Genomic DNA, 22,430 nt, shown 5'->3' with positions numbered 1-22,430 from the left:
TACATATACCACATATATACTATATACATACACACACCACACACACTGTACACACACCACACATACACTATACACACACATCACATACCACACACACTGTATATATACACCACACACTACAAACATATCACACACCACACACACTGTATACATATCACACATACACTATACACACACATCACATACCACACACACTGTATACATACACCACACACTACACACATATCACACATCACACATGCTATACACACACCACACATATGCTATACACACACATCAGAGATACACTATACAGACTCATCCCATTCCACCACACACACACGCACACACACACACACACTATATATATATCACACACTACACATAAACAGTATCACACACATCACAAACATTACACACACACACACATTTTCTCCACTCAACCTGTACACATGTGTGTGCCCCACACCATGCACAAAAGTGTGTAAATGAACTCCGGGCCTATACAGATATTGAAGCTATGGTGCTATTAGGTCTCAGCTTATAATGTGGGGGAAAAGGGTTGAGATGCTCATAGAAGTTTTCTGCACATTAATGCAACTTCTTGGGACCCTTTCGTTATTTCATTTATATTTTATTTATTTCATTTATATATTATTTCAAATATTTAAAAATGATAATTACATATCATTTTTATATAAAGCTTGAGTATAGATTCCCAAGAATCTGCAAAGAGAAATCCACCTGCCTTTGATGGCCCTGCCCAGCAGCTGCCTGGTTTCCTGATCCTCACCCCATCTCTCCTTGCTCTGGGCAGCCCACCACCTACAGTGGCCTCCCAGCAGCCTCACCCACTGTGGGCATCTCTTAGGGGCCAGCATGTGGCCCTGAGAAGAATATGGTGCTCTGCTTCTGTGGGACAATAGTCTTTTATCCTGTCACTTGTATTATTTTTAATAAACCCTGATTGGCCAGTAGCCAGGCAGAAAGTAGAGGCAGGGCGATGAGAACAGGAGAATTCTGGGAAGAGGAAAGTTGCAGTCTGCAGTTGTCTCCCAGTCAGAGAGGAAACAAGATGAGAATACCTCACTGATGAAAGGTACCAAGCCACGTGACTAACACAGACAAGAATAATGGGCCAATAAAAGGTGTAAGAAAGAGTTAATAAGAAGTCTGAGTTAATAGGCTAATCAGTTTATGATGAATGTAGACCTCTGTGTGTTTCTTTGGGACTGAATGAATTGAGACTGGGTGGGACAGAAACCTCGGTCAACACTGTACTGTGTGGACCTTCCAGGGCCTGGAAACTCTGAGGTCTGGCCCTGCATCTTTGGGGTGGGGCAGCTGAGAGTGGTACGAATGATACAGGGCCAGCTCTCCATACCCGCAGCCCCAGACTCCCTCAGAGAAAGGCCGTGCTTCTCCAAATGTCAGATGCTATAACGTCTCACCCCCTCTCCTTCTCTTTCAGACCTGCCTGCACATCTCAGGCAAAAGTGGAACCGGATGCGTCCGCGGCTCTGACTTCTGGCACCTGGACAACCTCGTTGCTCCTCATGCCCCCAGTGCCCCAGCTGAGTGTTCAGAGGGGACAGCATCGGCATGGGACAGCAACCCAGGTTCACATCCTTCTCAGAGACACCCATGGGATGGGCACCAGCCTACCTGCCAGTGACTTTTGTGCCCTCATCTCCTCACCATTGGATTCTCCTCCTGGGTTTTGGTTTTGGGGGGGGATCTTTTTGGAAAGCTCTGGTTTCAGGAGTGCATTTGTGAGGCTATGTTGGATTGTATTTCCCTCTAAGTGCCTTTTTTAAATGTATATTTTTAAATAAAACAGAAGTGCATTCTTGTAGAACCTGTTTAAACTGGACCAAGGCTCTCAGAACAAGAACCCGAGACCCCTCCCACCCCAGACCTCCTGCGACTGTTTCGAGGAAGCCTGGAATTCTTGCTCGCACACTCCTGCTCTTTATCTCTCCATGGCCTGCCCAGCTAGCCATTTTTTATATTCCCTGTTCAGTGTATATGTTGCTTATTTGTTTATTTATTGAGATATTTTACCAGCTCAGTGACTGCCACGCGCTGTGTATAATGCTCCACACCCAGGAACAATAAAGAGGCCCACACAGCCCTGCTGTTGCCCCTCTGTTCTCATCTCTATGCCCGAAAGCTGAGTGTCGCAGAAACGAAACACCTTGTCACTCTAAAGGGGATGAGCAAGAACGAGAGACATGCATTTGATTCTCCACACATTACTAGTTGTAGAACTTTTTAGAAGCCAGCAATGCTGATGTGTGTTAATGCTAGTGTCAGCAGACCTAGGCCTATGAACCAAAGTGTGTTGGTTCAGTCCCTGTGACAACAGAACTAACAAACAAGCAAACAAACCAAAACAGGGAGACAACTTGAAAGAGAAAATGCTTACTTTGGCTAATGGCTTCAGAAGCTTTAGTGTGTGACTGGCTGGCCCTGTTGCTTTTGTGTCCTTGGCAAGGCTGTAAACCATGGTGGGGAGAATGTGGTGGACGATTGCTCATCCCATAGTGGCCGCTGGTCGGGAAGAAGAAAGAGAGAGAAGGGGTCAGGGACCCACCGCTGGAGAGGCCTGGCCAAGTTCAAGGCCAGGAAACAACAAAGGGTCCAAATTGTCTCTTCAGAGCAAAACCTCATTCATGTCCTAGGGCACGTGGCTTACAGTTTCTCCTTCCTGGGACGATAGGAGGCTGCCGAGATAAACATCCTTTGACCAGAGCCCGACGGCGACTGCTCTTTGTCACCAGAGGTGACTGGAGAAATGACCGCATGAGGGTGTGTCTCTAAGACAATGAAGATGATGGAGCTGGCGGTGATCCACTCCTGTGGGGTGTGACGTCAGAGATCCCGGTATGATGTTCAGGTTCTGTCGAGGGTGAATGTCCTACAGGAAAGAGTAAAATCCAGTCACAGGGGTTTCAAATCCTGACACCATCTAGCATTCACTAAGTCCAGTGACATTTCCGGATGGTGACTACAGAGCAAAAGACACCGAAGGATGGCCACCACCCATGCAGCAAGACAGAGGGGAGGCTGGTACAGTGACCACAGGGCAGACAGCAGAGAGCAGAGGCCGGAGGGATGAGGCCAGAAGGCAGCACGGGCCAAGCAGAAAGCAGGTCACATGTCACTTGTGGGGTGACCCTTGGGTTTGTGGAGCACCATCTATGAGATTATAGGGTGCAGGGGATAGAGGGCCTTAGGGGAAAGAGCAGAGATGAAGGGTCGTGAGGTCAGGCTGGCAGTGTGAAGCCAGCAGACATGGGGTGACTGCAGGGACTGACAGTTGATAGGATCGGGGGACCTGGCACATGGCAAGAGGCATCCATCTCAAAATGGGATCTCCGTAAGGCTGGGCACAGGCTGCCCAGATTGGCTGCTGAGTGGTTAGAAGGAGGAGGGTCTTGCAGGAAGCTTCATGAGGTTCGGCCTCTACTCCTAAGGTGCCTTGAAGCAAGAGCAATATAGGTTCACTACCTGGGGCAAATGGGCAAGTATGTGTGAGCTTGTGGGGGTATACATGTTTGTGTGTATATGTGTGTACATGTTTGGCTGTCCATGTGTGTGGGTGTACATATGGGTGGGTGTATTGTGTGAGTGCACGTATGCATACGTGTACATGCATGCACACGTTTGCGCACGTATATGTGTGTAATCATGCGTGTACATGTGTCTGTGTGTATATGTGGGCACACATGTTTATATGTGTATACATGTGTGTGTATATATGTACATTTGCACATGCACCTTTTTATTTGTGTGTACATGTGTGCATACACATGTTTGTGTGCACACATGTGTCATCTATGTGTCTGTGTGTATGTTCGTTCATGCGGAAGCCAAGAGTCTGACAGTTGGTGTCTTCTATCACTCTCCACATCATTTACTTACTTTTACTCTTACTGGCATTTATTTACATTGCATACATGTGAGCATGTGTGTACAATGGCACACGCGCGCAGGTCTGCAGGAGTCAGCTCTCTCCTTCCATCAAGCGGTGCTAAACTCAGGCCATCAGGCGTGAAGACAAATGCCTTCCCTACCAAGCCATCTCACTGACCTTGTTTCTTGAGGTCTTTGTCAGTTCAGCTACGGTGACTGCTGCAAAGATCTGCATGGCTCTGCCTCCCCAGGGCCGGGTGCTGGGGTCAGACTTACGCCACCACACCTGAGCTTTTGATGTAAGTGCCGAGGACTTGAGCGGGCCTTCATGCTGGCAGTCACCTTCCTGACTGAGCAGTCTGGCGTCAGGATTCTTGAAGAGCACAGTCCTGGTGAGAGGGGTGAGAAGGAGTTGGAGAGAGCCTTGGGGCCCTTGCTGGGAACGGCCCCATTTCGTTGGCATGGGGTGGCAGAGCTGGGGCCCCCTCTGAATACCTGGGAGCAGCACAGGCAGCCACCTGTGACCCCGGGAGAACATGACAGCCAGAGGTTGTCAATGCTTATCCCACCACCGACGCCTGGGTCAGATTCCTCCTGACTTCATGGTCCTACACGCCTCTGAGCTGGATTTCTGCTTACAACACGGAACGTTCTAACAAATGAGTGTCGGATGCTTCCACCAAGAGCAGAAGTTAGCAGGCTGCTAAGAATGGCCAGGCTGACACAAGGAAGATCACATAAAGCTTTCTTGACACATTGACGGTTTGAGTGGCCACGGCCAAATGGGAACCTTGACAGTGGCTCCGAGGAAATGCGTAGCCAGGTGTGATATTCTTAGAGCACAGATGGTTGTGACCCTGGGGTCATGAATACTCTCCAGGCTCTGGGAAGGCCTCCATGCGTCCCTGCAAAGAATGAGCAGAGATGGTTTTGTGACTTGATAAGATCCACAGCACAAGGAAACAGCAACCAGTATCTGTGAAGAAAGGATGGTGAAAACCAAAAACCTCCCTGGGGGGCTGTTTCGAAAGTGAATGGGTAAGGAGGAGCAGACTTTTAGGTGAACCTCTGGATGTTTGCTGCCAGTGCCTGGGGCCACGCAGATGTCTAGGGGTGAGAAGAAATCCTGATAAGGCCAGCACCCACCTCTGAGCACCCCATGCAAGCCAGCTTGCCAGATGGATGAGTGGGAAGGCCTGTCGTTTCATCCTGTCATGCTGAAGATAAGCCTAGGGACACCTGTGCTATGCTCTGTCTGTGGGGACAGGATGCTCTAGACAGGGCTTGTGCAGGAGAGCTGCCTGTGCTGCTACAAAATGCTTATCTCTTCTTGTTCAATGGATGGAGGCATTCCCCCCTCCCCCCACCGTGGTTGGGTAAAAGATTCACACAGCCCGGGGGTGGTTGTGCTCAGTGTTTCGCTTTATAGACTTTCCACAAAAACACTCCTTCCCTTTCTGGCCTTACATCTTGAAAACGTACTGCTCCCTTAGTTTTGTTCAGATTTTTAAAGCGCTGTTTTGATGCCAAGATTAACAAATGTGACTCTTTATCATATTGGAACTGACCCAGCAATTCACAGATGAAACAAAAGCAGACAAGGCTAAGGAGTTGGAAGGGATTGCGAATTTCTATTAGTTGGATGGTCCCGCTGACCTCCAGACCCGCTTCCTCCCACTGTCCATTTTGTGGAATTCTAAAGGTGAGGGGGGGATTCGAGGACCTCTCTCTGTTCCCATGTCCTCCTCCATGTGGACAGTCACCACACAGTCGTCTCTGTCCCTCCCACTCTGCTGATTGGAGGGGAGGTGAACTCTGGACAAGCACTGAGCTGCCAAGAGCCCAGGCCTGGGTGGCCTCTATCAAAAGGATGAGCTGGGCCAAGCAGGGTCCTCTAGGGGTTTGGGGAACAGAGGCTGCTCTTGTTGGCTGCGAGAACCAAAGCCAAAAGGATGTGATTCCGGAGTCAGCAGCAAGGGTGGGGGAGGTGGTGGCATGCGAACCCTAAGAAAACTGGGAGATATAAAAACAGAATCCATGAGGAAGCAGAGGAAGTAGGCTGGCAGAGGAGCAACGCAGGGAGGAGAGACAAACTCATCGCCCAAGAGCAGGTGAGGAGCGTCTACTGGCCCTTGCTGGCCTCTACTTAACAGGGCATTCTACAGTACATAGGACGGTCTTTGTCCATGTTCTGCAGCTATAACAAAATACCTGTAACGAGGTCATTTATAAAGAAGAAAAGTTTGTTTGGCTCATGATTCTGGAGGCTGAGAAGTCCAAGTCTGTGGCACTGGTGCCCACTCAACTTCTGGGGTGGGCAGGCAGAGGTGGTACATGGTGAGACAGCAAACATGCTAGCTAGCTCTCTCCTTCTTTTTCCAGGAAGCCAGCAATGCCTCCGCAGAGGCACACCCTCATCCAGTCCTGTTTACCCCAAGACTTTGCATTAATGTATGACTTTGGGGATTAAGTTTTTAACACAGGAACCTTTCTTGCCACCTGCAAGCCACACCTCTGTCATCCTCTTAAGCCATATCTTGCTTCTATTGCTGCCAAGGAACAGACTGGGTGTAAGTGTGTCCTGAAGATCAGGTTTGCTCGTTCTCCACCCAGGGCCATCTGACACTCATCCGTTCTAGAGTGCTAGTGCAAGGGGGTTCACATACCTGGAACAATTCTGATAAACCTGCCCCTCCAGGTCCCAGAGTAAGACAACTCTGAGGCCATCTGCTCGGTGCCTGCTGAGGGTCGTTGGCACAACTGCGCCCCCACTGCCAACAGTGACATCCACATCAGTGGGGAATCTCCGACCAGGTTTTCTGACTTTTATTTTTCAAATCCCACTCTAATCTCACATTTCCTGGGTATTTTATAAAATAAATTACACTGAACAAAATTCTCAGCTCTGTCCCGAGGGAGAAGCAAAGCAAAGGATCCAAATCTCCTACTCCTAGGAATTGGGGGACAAAGTCATCAGAACAAATTCCTGTTCAAAACAAAGCTGCAAGAAAATTTAAATCCTAAAACATAAAAGTAAGTGGACCCATAGCAGCAACAAAGTTTGCAAGCACCAGTGTCTCAAGGACAGCACACCGTGCAGACTGGAGAGTCTCTCAACTTCTCTGAAACCTTCTTGTCACCAAACCAGCCACCACATTTCCTACTGTACACCCAGAGTACTTTAACAGTACTAAGCAGGCCACAGAGGAAAATTCACCTGTGAGAAACTGTAAGCACTAACAACAAGATTCATATTTACCCCAAATTTATATTTCTTGGGTGATTGGAACTAAACAAAAATGGAATTATAAAAAAATATTCAAGCATGCTGTGGGAAATACAAATAATATAACAAACAATACAGAAAGGGAAAAAGAATACATACATCCTAACACAGCAATAATCACACTAAATGTAAATGGTCTAGAGATACTAATAGAAAGGAATTTCCAGCTTGGATTTCAAACACAAAACAAAGCAGGACCCAAAAACCACTCAACTACCCTAAATGTGCATGTGCATCACAACAAAGTTGCAATGGAGCTCTCAAGCTAGCTCAGTAGGTAAAGGCACTTGCTGCACAAGCTTGACCATCAGTGTCCAACCCCAGGACCCACATAATGAGAGAGAGAGAGAGAGAGAGAGAGAGAGAGAGAGAGAGAGAGAGAGAGAGAGAGAAAACCAACATCACAAGTTGTTCTCTGACCTCTATGCATTGTATATGCATATGATGTATATGTAACTGGGTACTCCACAGTCCCTTAATTAATTGTGGGTTTCTGTATTTATTGTCATCTGCTGTAAAAGAAAAAGAATTCTCTGATGAGGGATGGAGGCACACTATATGTGGGTATAAATATAAGAACTTAGAGGCACTTTATCACAATTTTATTTAGTATAATAATGGTATTAGGTTCTTCCCTATGATCTAGGACCTAGCAAGCCATCTGGATTTTGGCCCAATTAATGTACCAGACAGTGTTCCATCTTATCGGGGGGGGGGCTTTAAATCCAACAGCGAGCCTTGCACTCCTGCAGTATCTTATTTAATCAGTGTTATGGGGACAGAGGACAGCTATATAAACCCCTCTCTCCCCAAGACTCAGGGATCACAAAAGAAGAGGGAGCAAAGAGACTTTAAGAGCCCAAGATAGTGACATCTGCAGTAGAGCATGAGTTGCTGGCTACAACAGGACTGTTGCACGCATGAATTTGCAGCAGCTGTGACTGCGTGCACAAGACTTGTGCATGATCAAGTCAGGTGAAATCCAGCATGGGCGAGCAAGTGCTCATGATGTTCTATCTTTTGATGAGGAAGTATTGGCAACTGGTGGCCATTAGGGAGGAAATAGACTCAGTTTTTAGGGATGGTCTTATACCTATGCACATACTTCCAGCACTAAATAGGTTCAGTGGATTTTTTTAAAAGATCACATGAAGTTGTGCAGGGGAGAATAGTAAGAAGATAGGGGAGGAGTTGGAGGGGCGGGAACGGGGATTAAATTTGATAAAAACACATTATATAAAATGATAAAAGAAATTAGAGGAGAAGATTTTAAATGACCAGTACTGTGCATTCACGTTGCAAGAATAAAGATGAAATGGCCGGTGGCCTATCAATAGATGTGCAAAGCATTTAGCAGGGTTCAGCACCCACTGGTGGTGAGAAGCAAAGTTCTTGGAAGAATGGATATAGAAGAGATTTAATTAGGTAAAAGCATCTACCAAGTCCCCATATCCAGATGACATTTACTGCGGAAGACGGAACGTGTGCAAGGTAGAGATAGTGTCAGGTTGACTGCAAATTAACACGCTGGTGGGAGGGTCAGCCACAGCTATATGCCAAGAAAAGGATAAAAATGTAAACACGCTGGAAAGGGAGATACGAGACTGCCACCTGCAGATGGCATGCCCCTCGACACCCAAATCCCAGAGTCCAGTTTTTAAAATTCTAGGACGTTCATTGAGTTCAGAAGGCTTCCAGATATATGACCAACAGACAAAATTCATTGCATTCGTGTGTATTAGCGACGAACACAGGGTCGCCGAGCTGCCTGATGAGTGTTTTGTCAACCTGCCACAACTGAGAGTCATTTGCGAAGAAGGAAGCTTGACTGAGAAAATTCCTGCTTCAGATCGGGCTGTGGGCAAGCCTATGAGGCACTTTCTGGATTAATGATTGATATGGGAGGGCCCAGCCCATTGAGGCAGTGCCACCTCCAGGAAAGTAGTCCTGATTTGTATATGAAATCAAACTGAGCAAGCCCTGGGTGGGGCAAGCCAGTAAGCAGCATTCCTCCACAACCTCTGGTTCAGCTTCTGCCTCCGGGTTCCTGCCTTGCATTCCTGCCTCAACTTCCTTCCATGACAAACTGTGATGTGGAACTATAACCTGAAATAAATTCTTTCCTCCCCAAATTGCTTTTGGTTTCAGTGTTTATCACAGTGACAGACATCCTAACTAAGACAGTGAGCTTAGCAATGCAATGCTTTTGCAACTGTTCAGAGAGTGGAAACTCGGAGATGTCACTCTTGCAAAGGACTTGCACACTGAAAGCTACACAAGCTAATGAAAGCGGTCAGGGGAGGGGGACTACCATGTTCGTAGGTGCAAATGCTCAGCACGACACAGGTGTCAATGTCTCCCAAACTGATACGCAGATTTAGTGAAATTCCAAGCTAAACCCCAGCATTAGTCACTGTAGAAATAGGCAAGAATATTCAAAAATTCTTACCGAAAGGCAATGAAAGCTGAGAGTTTGCAAAAGGAGAACAAACAGGAGAGGTTAGCGCCCTGATATTTTAAAACTTACTTGGTGTATATCTAAAGAACCCAAGACTGTGGCACTGCCTGAATGACCACACAAGAGCGCCCAGAATAGACCCATGTAAAATACACCCAGCGGATTCGATATGGTGTGGAGTCATCTTAGGGATGAAAATGGCCTCTGAGTGTGTGGCAATGGGGCAGATGCACAGCCACAGGCAGGGTGTGGACCATAGTCGGAAACTCCATCCTCTCAGGATAGACCACAGACGTAAATGCAAAACCAGAGAGCACAAAGTTTTAGGTGGGGGAGAATCTTGGCATCTAGAGTTGGACAAAGAGTTCACGGATTTGACACAAAACACACAATCTACACAAGAAAAAAAAAACTGATAATCTGGACTTCATGGAAACTGAAAGGGTTTGCTAAGTGAGCAATTCCTTAAAAATGAAAAACTGGGGCTGGAGAGGGGGCTTCATGGTTGAGAGTGCATGCTGCTCTTCCAGAGGACCCAAGTTTGCTCTCCAATGCTCATGTCAGGTGACCCACGGCCTCCCAAACTCTGCACACAAACCCAAAAGCAAAAATAAGAGAAATAATATTCTTAAAGGAAATGAAAAATCAAATTACAGGTGACTCTGACTCCTGCCTTTTGGTGCCTGCCTTGAGTTCCTATCCTGACTTCCTTTGATGATGGACTGTGATGTTGAAATATGAGATAAAATAAGTTATTTTGTATTTTTATTGAGACTCAACAGAAAAGGGACAAAAACTGTGAGAGACACTTCAAACGAGAGACTCTATGACAACAAAGCATCATTAGCCACTAGGGAGATGAAAACACAATGTCTTTTTACTGTCATCAGAATGGCTGTAATGGTCTGCCCTGTCCCTTTAAGAGACAAGCCCCACCCACTGCCCCTTCCTCCCAGGCAAAGGGATCTTCCTTCTGCTTCCATCCTCTGCTCTCTCTCTGTCCCTTCTCTCTTCAGAAAATGTGGCTGCTGTTGCTTCTCCTCTCCTCCCTCCTCTCTCTCTCCCCTGCTCTCTGTTTCTCTCTCCTCTGTTTCTCTCTCTCTCCTCCCTCTCCCTCTCTCTCTCCCCCCTCTCTTCCTCTCCCCTTTCCCCTTCCCTTCCATAACCCACTAAATAAACTATACCTACTTTCTCTGCATGCTGTCTACCCATCTCTTCACCTGCCATGGCTCCCACTGACCTGCTGAGGTATCTCACCCACTAGCCACCTCCCACCTGCCTGGGACCCATAGAGGCATTCAGTGCTGGGACCCGGCTGCCCCTCAGGGGACTGTGCTATTTTATCTAAACAATTACAGTGGTGCTGTGCCTTGGGTGATGGGACCAGCTGCCCCCCATGGTCGGGAACTATGCCATTATGTCTAAACCATTACAATGGTTGCATTGCAATGGTTACAATGGTCTCTGGAGGGGATGCCCAGGACATACATAGGTTACTTCACACCACCCGTGTGACCATTAAAAGATACAGACCCTTGAAAGCAGTTTGGAAGGTTTTGAATTCTAAATACTTGACTGCCCAATGACCGAACAATTTTGGTCCTGGGCTTGTATCCTAGAGAAACCTGCTCGCAGACGCAGATGTCTTCATTAAAGACAAATTGTGACACCAGCTGAGCCATAGTCACAGCACCAAATATGTCTCCATCATGGAGAGAAGCCGCAAAGTACAGCTGGGATAACTCTCCAGAAAATTACAATGTGTGGAAGAGTGAATTCCAAAAGATTGCATCTGGACAGAGCAGTTTTTATAGCAGACCCAGGGAACAGAGTAGCCATTGCTGGGATAAGGGAGGAAGGGAGGGAAGCCCTTCCTAAAGGATACTGTCAGAGGTCTGGGGACAAGAGGCCCGGGAACCAGAGCTATTGGGGAAGGATGATAGACTGCTCTGCTTTGGCTGCATAAGATCAGGTTTCTGGTCTCATTTTCTGTTGTTCCTTATTACAAGGTGTTCCAGTGTTGGGAATGGGGTAGAAGCCACATGGGGCCTCCGAGTATTATTTCTAACAACTGCCTGTGAATCTATAATCGTTTGATTAAGCGTTTTCATTGAAACCAGCAATGCTACATGAAAATACAACTCATGAAGAGGGTACCCTCAGCTGTGAGGAAGTGCCTCTGCATTGCCATGATGTAGACATGAACTCAGTGAAGTGACTGACTGGAGAGATAGCTCAGTGGTTAAGAACACTAGGTCTTGCAGAAGACCCAGGTTTAGTCCCCAGCACCTATATAGTGGCTCACAACTGCCTGCCACTCCAGTTCTGGGGGATACAGCATCCTCTTCTGACTTCTGCCAGCACTGCATGCACATGGTGCATATACACAAATGCAGACAAAGACCCATAACCCTAATCAAAACTAGATAAAGGAGAGCAGCCGTCATGGGGAAGCTGGGGATGAAAGACGTCTTCAGTGTTGGGTAAACTCTAGTCTGAGCTTATGACTCCTCTCTGTGTGATCAGTGAAAGCCCCCACAATGTTAACAGCCTCTCAAATCTTCCGGCCCTTTTTCTCCCCCAGTTCCTGTTCTTGCTAACAGTGCTTTCCCCTCACTTCCCTTTGTGAGACCCAAGAGGACATAGCCTGAGCTTGCTCTTGTGCTATCAACTCCCGTCCCATGAGGACCTGGCTACCATGTGTATGTTCCCTGCTGGCTCTCTGGTCTCCAGCATGCTGCTTAGCAGATGGGACCAACTCAGTTACTGGCTGAGTGGCTAGAGTTGTGTGACCCGGTGCTCTGCATTGTTCAACCCAGACAGCTCTGACAGCTCCAGCGAGGTTCTCAGCACTTGTGCTTTGCCCAGCTGTCCAGACTCAGACCCTAGGACCCATTCCTGGTCTAAAGAAGATTTATTCCCTTTGGCTGAATAGCAAGCTGGTTCTTATCTGTATGCAGAATGTTCACAGGAATGGAGGCTGGAGACAACCAGCCCTGTAAGAGTGCAGTACTCACTCCATCAGAAGGCTGCTGCTCTGGAGTGCAATAATACACTGTACCTGTGGCATTCAGCTCTCTCTCTGCCCTGGACCAAGTTCTACTAGGGATAAGGTCTACCCTTGCTGCTCAGTCCTTGGCTCCTAAAGGAGTCCCAGGCTGTGGTTCCTTTGTGGTCCCCCAGGTCAGATCCATAGCCAGAGCAGTCACATGGCAGGAAAGTCTCCAAGCTACTTCTCACTTGGAGAGAAAATACACATTTGAATTTGCTCTCCTTCTTGGCACGCTCTGTTTCTATGCTGGATAAGAGTGGCGTGTGCCTTGTCAACCTTCCCCGGCATGTGACTGAGGCATTGACCTCTGGTCTCCTTCTCTACCACCCAAGCTTTCAAGAAAAGGTTTGGTCAGCCAAAAGGACCCTGTATGGCTGGGGCTAGATGGATGCTGTGACTTCCAACCTGGGTGGTGGCAGTGCCCTTGACGTGGGCTTCTGAAATCTATCTCTGGGGTGACTAGAGCACAATTCCGTTGTAGCCACTTGCCTTGCATATATGGGGCCCTGGGTTTAAACCCCAGAAGTCCTGTCAGTTTCTAGCAAACAGAAGCCATGCCAGATGTCCCTGTCAGCTCCTCTAGGAAACACACAATTGGAGCCTGGAGCCTGTGTGTGGGCACGACACACACACACACACACACACACACACACACACACAGAGAGAGAGGAGGGGGGAGAGGGAGAGACAGAGAGGGAAAGGCAGAGGGAGAGAGGGAGGCAGGGAGGGAGGGAGGGAGAGAGAGAGAGAGAGAGAGAGAGAGAGAGAGAGAGAGAGAGAGAGAGACTAGTAGGAACTCTGACCATTATCTTGCTGACCTCCAGCCAGAGCTGCCTTGATCGGAGGCCATTCCCACTGCGTGAGGACCTGAAATGCTTTCTTAGGGCTGGGAGGGTTCTTTCCAGCATGAGTCACTGTCCGCCTCTCTTCCTTAATTAGTGCTCGGGGAGTTGCTGTAACTCTGGTGAAGTCCACAGAAATTAATCAAAGAATCTCTCAGACCTGAAATATAGTGAGAGCTGCCACCGGGCCAAATCTGCAGGTCCCGGGACCTGGATGGCCCAGCAGTCCTCCAGAAGTCATTTTCAGTCTCCCACAGGCTCAACACTCCCTGCCCTGGCACTTCCTTCTGCAGTGTTTGTTTTCTGGAAGGTTTTCCACTTGTTTTTTCCGACTATGGCAATTTCTCAATCCACTACATACCACAATTCTCAATAAAAAAAACGGTTCTCATGGAACCCTGGTCCCGAGGGCTTGGCCAAGTACCGCTTCTTGGATGTGGTCCCTGTGTGTCTGCACTTTCTGGGATGCAAAGCACGGGAGGGCTCTCCACACTCGATAACCTCGACCCCTGCTAGCCTCCGGAAGATCAGCCGGCCCTACAGGTACCAGAACCAGGGGCTGGTCTGGGAGATGACCAGCAGTTGGCTCCATTGTTTCAAGAGGCTGAGTATGAAGTAGGGCCACATCCAGAACATTCAAGAGAAGAGATCCACAACTGCAGCACCCAGCCTAAGACACTGCCCCCATCACCTTTAGCAACCATCCCAGGAGGCCACTCTTCATCTCAAGTGCTCAGCCTGGCAGGCTACCCATAACCCACAGTACCTAGCCCAGAAGGCCCCGTGCCACACACAGCTCGGGCACTAGCCTGATCACCCAGAGTGTCCAGGCTAGGCTATCTATCTAGAAGTCCTTCTCCCACTAGACTGAAGCCCTTCGGGTCAGTGCCACTCTGTCCGTCCTGGCATCCTTGGCCCCAGCAGATCATAGACGTGGGGGTATCGGAGAGCAAGCACAGAGGCACACAGCTGCCTTATCCTGGAGAAGCACTGGCACGGCCATGATGTGATTTTTCTGTTAAGCAAACTCCAGTGGAGTAGAGTGGAGGGGTCTGAAGAACTTACAAGAAGGAAGGTGGCTGCCTCGGAGTCACAGGGGACAGCCAGGAATGCAGTCCAGCCAAAACGACCTGCCCCCACACAGCGTCTCTAAGATAAGCCCATGTGGTCTTAGGATCCCCATGAGCCTACACTGTCTTCATGGCTTGGCTCTTAGAGTGTTGAGGTTTCCAGAAGCTTTAGAGGGGGCTTTCTGTACTGCAGGACTGGCCATTGGCAGGTACCACCCACAGGGCTTGCCACACTGGCTCATTGGGGGAAATGAAGGGCATTAGTGATTGTATTCAACAGGGAGCCTAGATAGAAATGACTGACACGGACCTATTGGCTGACCTTGGGCGAACAGGTGAGCTGCTTGCTTGCGTGCTTAGTTTACTACAGGGACTTTTGCCGCAGAATAAACAAACCCTATTCTGCGAAGGGGGTCCGGCTCCTAACATCAGGGTCATTAATGTCATAAGCGTGGTTGTGAGGGAGGTGTTTATTTCCTAGAAGAGCTCTGGTGATAGGCGCAAGGCAGACTGAGTTTCCAGAGCAAGAGGCAGAAAGGAGACACGCCCAGCTGAGCAATCACGGGACCCTGTTGGAGGGAGATGAGCAGAAATGGATGACAGAGAGCAGGGAGGAGAGAAACTGGGTTCTGTCTCTGCCCCGTCCCATCCTTCGAGTTTCTATTGCTATGGAAAGACACCATGGCCAAGGCATCTCTTAGAAAGTGTTGAATTGGGGGCTGGCTTATAGTGTCAGAGGGCTATTCCATTATCATCACGGAGGGGAGCACAGCGGCGTGCAGCAGGCATGGTGCTGGAGCAGGAGCTGAGAGTTCCACATCCTGATCCACCGGCAGCAAACAAAGAGTCACCAGGTCTGGCATGGGCTTTTGAAACCTCAAAGCCCATCCCCAAGGACACACTTTCTCCTACAAGGACACATCTACACCAACCTGGCCACCCATTCTAGCCCTTCTCAAAGAGTTCACCACCTGGGGATGGAGTGCGCAAATATATGGACTTATGGGGGCCATTCTCATCCAGTCCCCAACATACACACACACACACACACACACACACATCTCATAAAGTCTAAGTCAAAACATCATTGGAGTGGAATCAGCAGAGGCTTGGAGAAAATGAACTAGGAAGACAGCAGCTCCCAAACTTAGTAAATGAACACACATCTAAATGTCAACAGAAAGGAAAACCGAGGCCAGGGCTGCGCACAGCCTCTCTGACCACAGTACGGAGGACATGCGTCAGTCAAGAACTCACTGACAGAAATGCCCTCTCGTTCCACATGAAAGACACATTCCTGGGTAACTGACAGATCAAGGAGCAGACAAAGCCTGTGGTAAAACATGTTTTAGGTTGGAAGATTTAAAAATTACACACCAAGATGATGTTTCGGTCACAGCCGTGAGCAGAGGGATTTCCGGGGTTTCAAATGCCTTCTTTAGCAAAACAAAGAATAAAAAAAGAAACTGATCTAACAACGTCTGCCATCTATGACCTTCAGAAGGTCTGAGGAACCAGATGAAAAAAATCTAACTGGAGTAGGGTAAGTGTTTAAAGACGAAGGAAGCTCAGCCAGCCACTACAGCCAAGAGCTCATCCAAACAAAATAAATTAGGGTATTTGGGACTAATCTTGAATAGGGTTTCTGAACCGCAGCCCTGCTGACACTTGGACCAGATCACATCTGGGGTGAGGGGTACTTGCTCCCTGCATTGCACGCTGATCAGCAGCACTTCTGGATCCACCCACTAGGAACAGCCAAGCTATATCCTGCTGTGGAACAATCCTTCTGTACACTGTGAAAGTGTGTTGCTCTCAATGTCAATAAAAAGCTGATTGGCCGATGACTAGGCAGGATTTCCAGGGCAAAGAGAATGCCGGGAAGAAGAAGGGTGGAGTCTGGGGAGTCCTGAGCCAGACTTGGAAGAAGCAACATGGGAAGTTCCTAGATGAGGTAAATGAGCCTGGGGCAGCACATAGATTAATAGAAACGGGTTGATTTACATTATAAGAGCTGGCTGGAGACTAAGCTGTTGACTGAGGATTTGTAATTAATATTCAGTCTGTGTGTTTACTGGGGAGCTGGCAGTCAGTCCCCAGGAAAAACTCTGCCTACAATATCCAGACACTGCCCACAGCCCTGGGTAGAAAATGTGTTCTCTGCTGAAGAAAAGTTCGGGGTTTGAGCAAAGATGAGGACACCCACACCATGTGCTGGATCACCAGAGTGAGGTGATCTTGTCAAAGAAATGGCTTTACAAGTATAGGGTTTTTGTTTGTTGCTTGGTTTGCTTTAGAGACATGGTTTTTATAATCTAGGCTGGTCTGGAATTTTCAGTCCTCCTGCCTCAGTCTTCCGAGTGTTTGGATCAGAGATGCATGCCACCTCATTTTGCTCATGTTTAAACATTGTGTGGTCAGAGAGCTTGAGAAAGACTCCAGGGGCTAAGGAGTTGGCTCAATGGGCAAGAGCGCTTGCTGAGCAAGCCTGACCCCCTCAGTTCCGATCCTCTCACACACCTGGAAAGAAAAGCGTGGCCGTGCACCTGCAAGAGTGCTGTTGGCACGGGGGCAGCGACAAAAGGGTCACTGGGCCTGCTGGTTGCCAGTGTGGCCCCTAAAAGTGGTACCTATAGGACTAGATCATAATTAGGCGATGGTGCCTATGGTGTGTGGCCTTTTGTGTGGGTGATAAGGCATGCAATAGACCTCCCTTGCAGAGAGACCTGCCTGTTGTGAGGAGTTACAACAGGAAATGGACATTAAGTGGCTAGCACCTTACTTGACAGCGAGAGAGGAGCATGAGGCAGGAGGGTGGGAAGGAAGTGTTGTGTCGTTTCCTGCCCTGGCGGGATGTAAGGGGAAGAGTGTCCACGTTAGAGCTTTTCCTGGGAATGAGACATATTAAAGACACAAGAGGAAGGGAAAATCCCTGACTCAGCATGCAGAGTTGGGGTGTAGGAAATGAAGACAGCCAGGGAGCACTGGGCCCTGAGCCCCTGGATTTGGGACTTTGCTTGACCCAAGAATAAAAATATCAGGACCACAGGAGCCCGTTGTGTTACTCTTGGTTCAGGGACAGCAGAGGGCGGAGACCACAGGGCCTTTGGCCAGAGCTGAGCGCCTGGAGTTGTGGCTTCTAAGGAACTAGAAGCTCTGTCAGCTCTGGGTGAAGAAGCCATTGTGTGTAGCAGTTCTGTCTGGGCTGCCAGTCACTGTAGGTCCCCTACCACACCGAGGGCAGGTGATTCCTACTGAGCCCACCTGGGCTTCCATTCTGACTCTGCCAGGAATCGGCTATGGTCACAACTGTACCACCAACCCATGTCACCGGCTCCTCCACTCAAGCACAGGGACTCCCTAAGCCAATGCTAGCTGTAAGGGACAGTCACACAGAGAGGCACTAGGTAAAGTCATCCCATCTGAGGAGTGTGCTCCTCCTTCCCAGAGCACAGCCATCTGCTGAAGCTGCATGAATGCAACAGTGTAGGACACTAGTGTTTTCTGGAAGCTCAGGCTCGTTGTCCTCTGAGGGTCAGGGGAAGAAAGACCCTTCCTTACACAGTGCAGTCCCAAGTAGCAAGGGAGCACAGAATCCAAAATACGAAAAGTGTGCAGTGGCCTTACACATAGAGAAAGGTGCTCTGGGGGGGGAGGGGGGTCTTGAGATACAGGCCTGAGGAGCAGCCAGAGGGCTAATGTCACAGATAGAAGCAGGCATTTAGCCACTGAGCAAGACAGATGGACACCAGAGAATGTTCTCAATGAAAGCCATGATTTGACTGGTCCATGTGATATGGGCAGTTTGTCTGAAGGGCATGGCTATGCTAGAGAAGACTTTAGACTGAGGTCAAAGAGTCTTAAAGGAGAGAGGTGGGTACCTCTGGCCTGGCTCTGTTGCTTTCTGTCAGAGTATTTGGGGGACCAGTTCCCAGTCTTTGAAAGGATAACAACACTTGAAACTTTCAGAGGCACCTGTTGGGAGGAGCGTATTTGCACATGCATATTACCGTGCGTCATGATGGTTCTCCGCAAGAAGCTCGAGCTGACCTAATTGGAGAGGACTCCGCTGCCAGGCAGCAGCCACCAGAATCTTGGCTCCAAATGCCACAGGACGTGACACTTTCCCTTCCCACCAAAGCCCTTTCAACTTTTTAATCTTTAGTGCAAAAACCAGAAAAGGCTTCATGTTGACCACCCCAGCCTCACCCTTGGGTATGTCTAGACAAACGGACATACTAGTTGTTCTGCAAAAGCTCCCCTTGCCCTACGGTCTCACTGATGCAGCTTCAGGCAATTCCTAGGCAGAGCCCTTGTATTGGGTCAGGGCTCTGCAGGGGAACAGAATCAATAGGATGAATGCATGCTAAAGGGGGATTTCGTGATGGCTTATACAGTACAGGCAGAGAAGCCCACCACTGCCCTTCTCACACCACAGGGGTCAAATGCCTGGTTGTCTCTTGGTGTGTGCAGCTGAGCATCTCAGCAGTACCAATCTGGCTCCAACGGCGTGGAGGATTCCTGGAGAGCAGATGATGTTCACTCCACATTGAAGACTGAAGAGGTCTGGCTGAGTATCAGCCAGCCAAGGAACCAGTGGCGGCCGCTGCAGAGTAGATGAGCTCGCCAGCAAGAGTAAAGACTGAGTGAGCAAAGAAGCCAAATCCTTCCTCCTCCAAGTTCCCTTATCTGACTGTTACCTAAAAACACTGCCAACGCTTAGGCTGGGTCTTCCCACATCAGCAAGATGTACCAAGACAGACCTCCACGGACAGGGCCACAGACCAACTTAATCTAGAGGGTTCCTTGCTGAGACTCTTCCCAGGTCGTTCTAAGTTGTGTCAAAGTGACAAAGCAGCCACCACAGCCTTCTTCCACCGAACGCTTGCGCAAAAGCTTACCTGCGGACAGGCGGTGGTAAGAAAGCATTGCAAGTCTTTGCTTCCCATATTTAAATCATTATACTTCTATAAATGCTGGAAATTTGGCTTGCAGAATAAAAACTTACTGTAACTAATGCGAGAGCCTCGAATCTGAGCCACGCCTCTTCAGGCGGTTCGCTGGCCTTGCATGGCCGGAGACATGCGCAGTGCGGAGTATGGGTGTTGCGCTCAGAACCTAGGCAGCAGCGGGGAAGTTCTGCAGTGCACCTTGGGTCAGCGCCACCTTTATTATGCACATTCGGCTTTGACTTGCTGTTTGGTCACTGTTGATGTTTTTCGTGACCCCCCGCATCCTGCATCCGACTCTAGTTTAAGAAACTGGTTAGGGTACGGCCACAGCTTAAGTTTTGTTGTTACATCCCGGAAACAGCAGACTCTGCAACTTTTCCACCCATGATTGCATTTTTTTAAAAATAGAAATTTAAAATGTATGAAGTGCAGAGTTGCTCCAAATTGGAGAACTCCAGGTCCAAAAATGTGTCTGTGAGTCCTGGGAAGAGACCAGTGGCCAGCCTAGACCCCCATCTTTGGCTCTGGCCCTGAACCCCTGAATAGATGGGCGGAGCTAAGGGGCAGAATAGACTCCAGAGGAACAGAAGGCCATGCCTGTCACCCTTCCTCCTCACGTCTCTCTTGACGTGTTTCTCTGCGTACAGATGTAAGTTAGATGACATCCGTTCCTCCCAGGAAGCCCCGCCTTGCTTCCCAGCCCCCCTCATATACCAGAGCGTGGATGGGAAACCCATGTACCTGCGCCTTGTCTAGGTCTCAGCCTTCGTCCTCGGCACTCACGTGAAGCAGGACGGTGATGGGAGCAGCAGGGGCGCCAAGGAAGACAGGTGAGACAAGGTGATCCCCGAAGTGTGTCAGCTGGCAGGGAGGACCAACTGCCGGGTTGTGGGGTCAGAGCAGAGCAAGGGAACCTCCTCTCCTGAACTCTGGAGCCTCGGTTCCCCAGGTCTCATCAGCTGGCTCTGGGCATCCTAAGTCTGACCTGCGCTCTTGTCTTAAACAAAGTGCTCAGGATACAGTGAAATAGAGCGAAATAGAGCATCCTGCCAACTGAAGCAACTGAACCAAGGAGTTGTGACGGTTGCCTTCCATCCTTCTCCCCAACCCATGGGATCTAAATTCAAGCTGGGAGCAATTTACTAATTCATTTGTATTTCAGTTGGGATGCCCTGTTTGGACACGGGGTGAGCCTCTCCACACGCCCAACCTGACCCTCTTTCATGCCACAGTGAAGTATCCAGATTCTTTTGGTTGTTTTTTTTTTTGTTTGTTTGTTTGTTTGCTTGGTTGTTTTCATATCCCAACCACAGTGTCCCCCTCCCTCCTCTCGTCCCAGTCCCCCCCCCACACACACACTCTCTATGTCTACCATCCTCCCTCTATTTCTCTTCAGATATGGGTGGGGCTCCTGGATGTCAGTCAGCCGTGGTATATGAAGCTGCAATGAGGCTAGACACCTCCTCTTCTATAAAGGTTGTATGAAACAATCCCATAGGAGGGATGGGTCCCAAAAGCAGGCAACAGAGTCAGAGACAGTCCCCATTCCCACTATTAGGAGTCCCACAAGAAGACCAAGCTACGCAACTGAAGCATAAGTGTAGAGGGATTAAGTCAGTTCCATGCAGGCTCCCTGGTTGTTGGCTCAGTCTCTGTGAGCCCCTATGAGCACAGGTTAACTGGTTCTTTGGGTTTTTTTGTGGTGTCCTTGACCTCACTGGCTCCTACAATCCTTCCTCCCCGTCTTCTGCAGGATTCCCCGAGCTCCGCCTAATGTTGGTACCAATATTCTTAATCATGATGTTTTAGGCACCGTCATTTCCACTCTCGGCTCCTTCTTCTTCTTTTTCTTCTTCTTCTTCTTCTTCTTCTTCTTCTTCTTCTTCTTCTTCTTCTTCTTCTTCTTCTTCTTCTTCTTCTTCTTCTCTTCTCCTCCTCCCCTCCTCCTTCCTCCCCCCTCCTCCCCCCCTCCTCCCCCTCCTCACCCCTCCTCCCCCTCCTCCTCCTCCTCCCCCTCCTCTTCCTCCTCCCCCCTCCTCTTCCTTCTTCCTCTTCTCTGTCCTCCGTTTTCTCTTCCTTTCTTCTACTTATTCAATATCAGGAAGTACGCTTTTCTCCTGTGAACTCCTTCAGTGTATCTGCAAGATGATCCTTCCTGGAGGGTTTGGGTATTTACTTTGTCTGGCAGTCTGTTTTGCAAGTGTTTTGTTCGTTGTTCTTAGAATTCTCTCTGTGGTGTTACAGTTTTCTTTTCTGTGCTTTTTTGTCGATTTTGAGGATTCATGTTTAAAATACAGTGAAGCCCTGTCTGCTCTCTTTGTGTGTTTTGGATCATTCAGATTTACATCCTGTTAATAAACCAAATAATTTAGCCTTAACCGTGTCTTGCTACCCAATTTTTAAAATGGCTTCCTTTATATTTTTGTTGTTTAAAGTTGGTTTGGAAGTGTGTGTGTGTTGTGTTTAACGAATCACCCCTTCCACTAAGAATTAAAAGTTGTCAGCTTATCATTTCCCCACGATTTCTGTATAATTTGACCTGCCTTCTATTCTCCATTTTGTATGCCTTGGGTTCTCTTTTCTAAAATAAGGCAAGGGGACTGGGGAGATGGCTCTTGGTTGGTGATGTTCTTGCCATGCAAACACGAAGACCTCCATCTGAACCCCTCCCCCCTAAACTCACATAAAGTACCCCAGCATGCAGGTGCCCGCTTGGTTGCCCATGACTGGAGAATGGCAACCATGCTGGGGAGGCAGCCGGCCAGTCATCCTACACAGTGAGCCCCAGCGGGAAACCCCGAATTAAAAAGCAATGTGGACAGCAGCCAGGGAACCTGAAACTGGCATGGACCTGTGGCCTCCATGTGTATACA

The 22,430-nt window shown here is 48.7% G+C and overlaps 1 protein-coding gene and 1 long non-coding RNA gene across 3 annotated transcripts in view; both read left to right on the top strand.

The window, feature by feature from the left end:
• The window catches only part of Twist2 (twist family bHLH transcription factor 2), a 50,147-nt gene extending 48,490 nt beyond the window's left edge, over window positions 1-1,657 (top strand). Inside the window, exon 2 of the mRNA XM_038340642.1 lies at window positions 1,451-1,657. The gene's annotated coding sequence lies outside the window, so the exon portion shown is untranslated. The remainder of the gene's footprint in view (window positions 1-1,450) is intronic.
• A 14,840-nt stretch (window positions 1,658-16,497) lies between these two features.
• Window positions 16,498-21,383, top strand: LOC119821032. 2 transcript variants are annotated; one of them, XR_005286573.1, is made up of 4 exons: window positions 16,498-16,559; window positions 19,044-19,522; window positions 20,205-20,387; window positions 20,507-21,383. It is a non-coding gene; the product is annotated as an uncharacterized LOC119821032 (long non-coding RNA). The 2 variants fall into 2 exon arrangements; XR_005286572.1 differs by having other exon boundaries at window positions 20,205-21,383.
• Window positions 21,384-22,430: the final 1,047 nt, after the last annotated feature.

The sequence above is a fragment of the Arvicola amphibius genome, chromosome 8, assembly GCF_903992535.2.
Source record: "Arvicola amphibius chromosome 8, mArvAmp1.2, whole genome shotgun sequence".
NCBI lineage: Eukaryota > Metazoa > Chordata > Mammalia > Rodentia > Cricetidae > Arvicola > Arvicola amphibius.
Note: the sequence above shows the minus strand (reverse complement) of the source record. Positions and strands in the feature narration are given on the sequence as shown.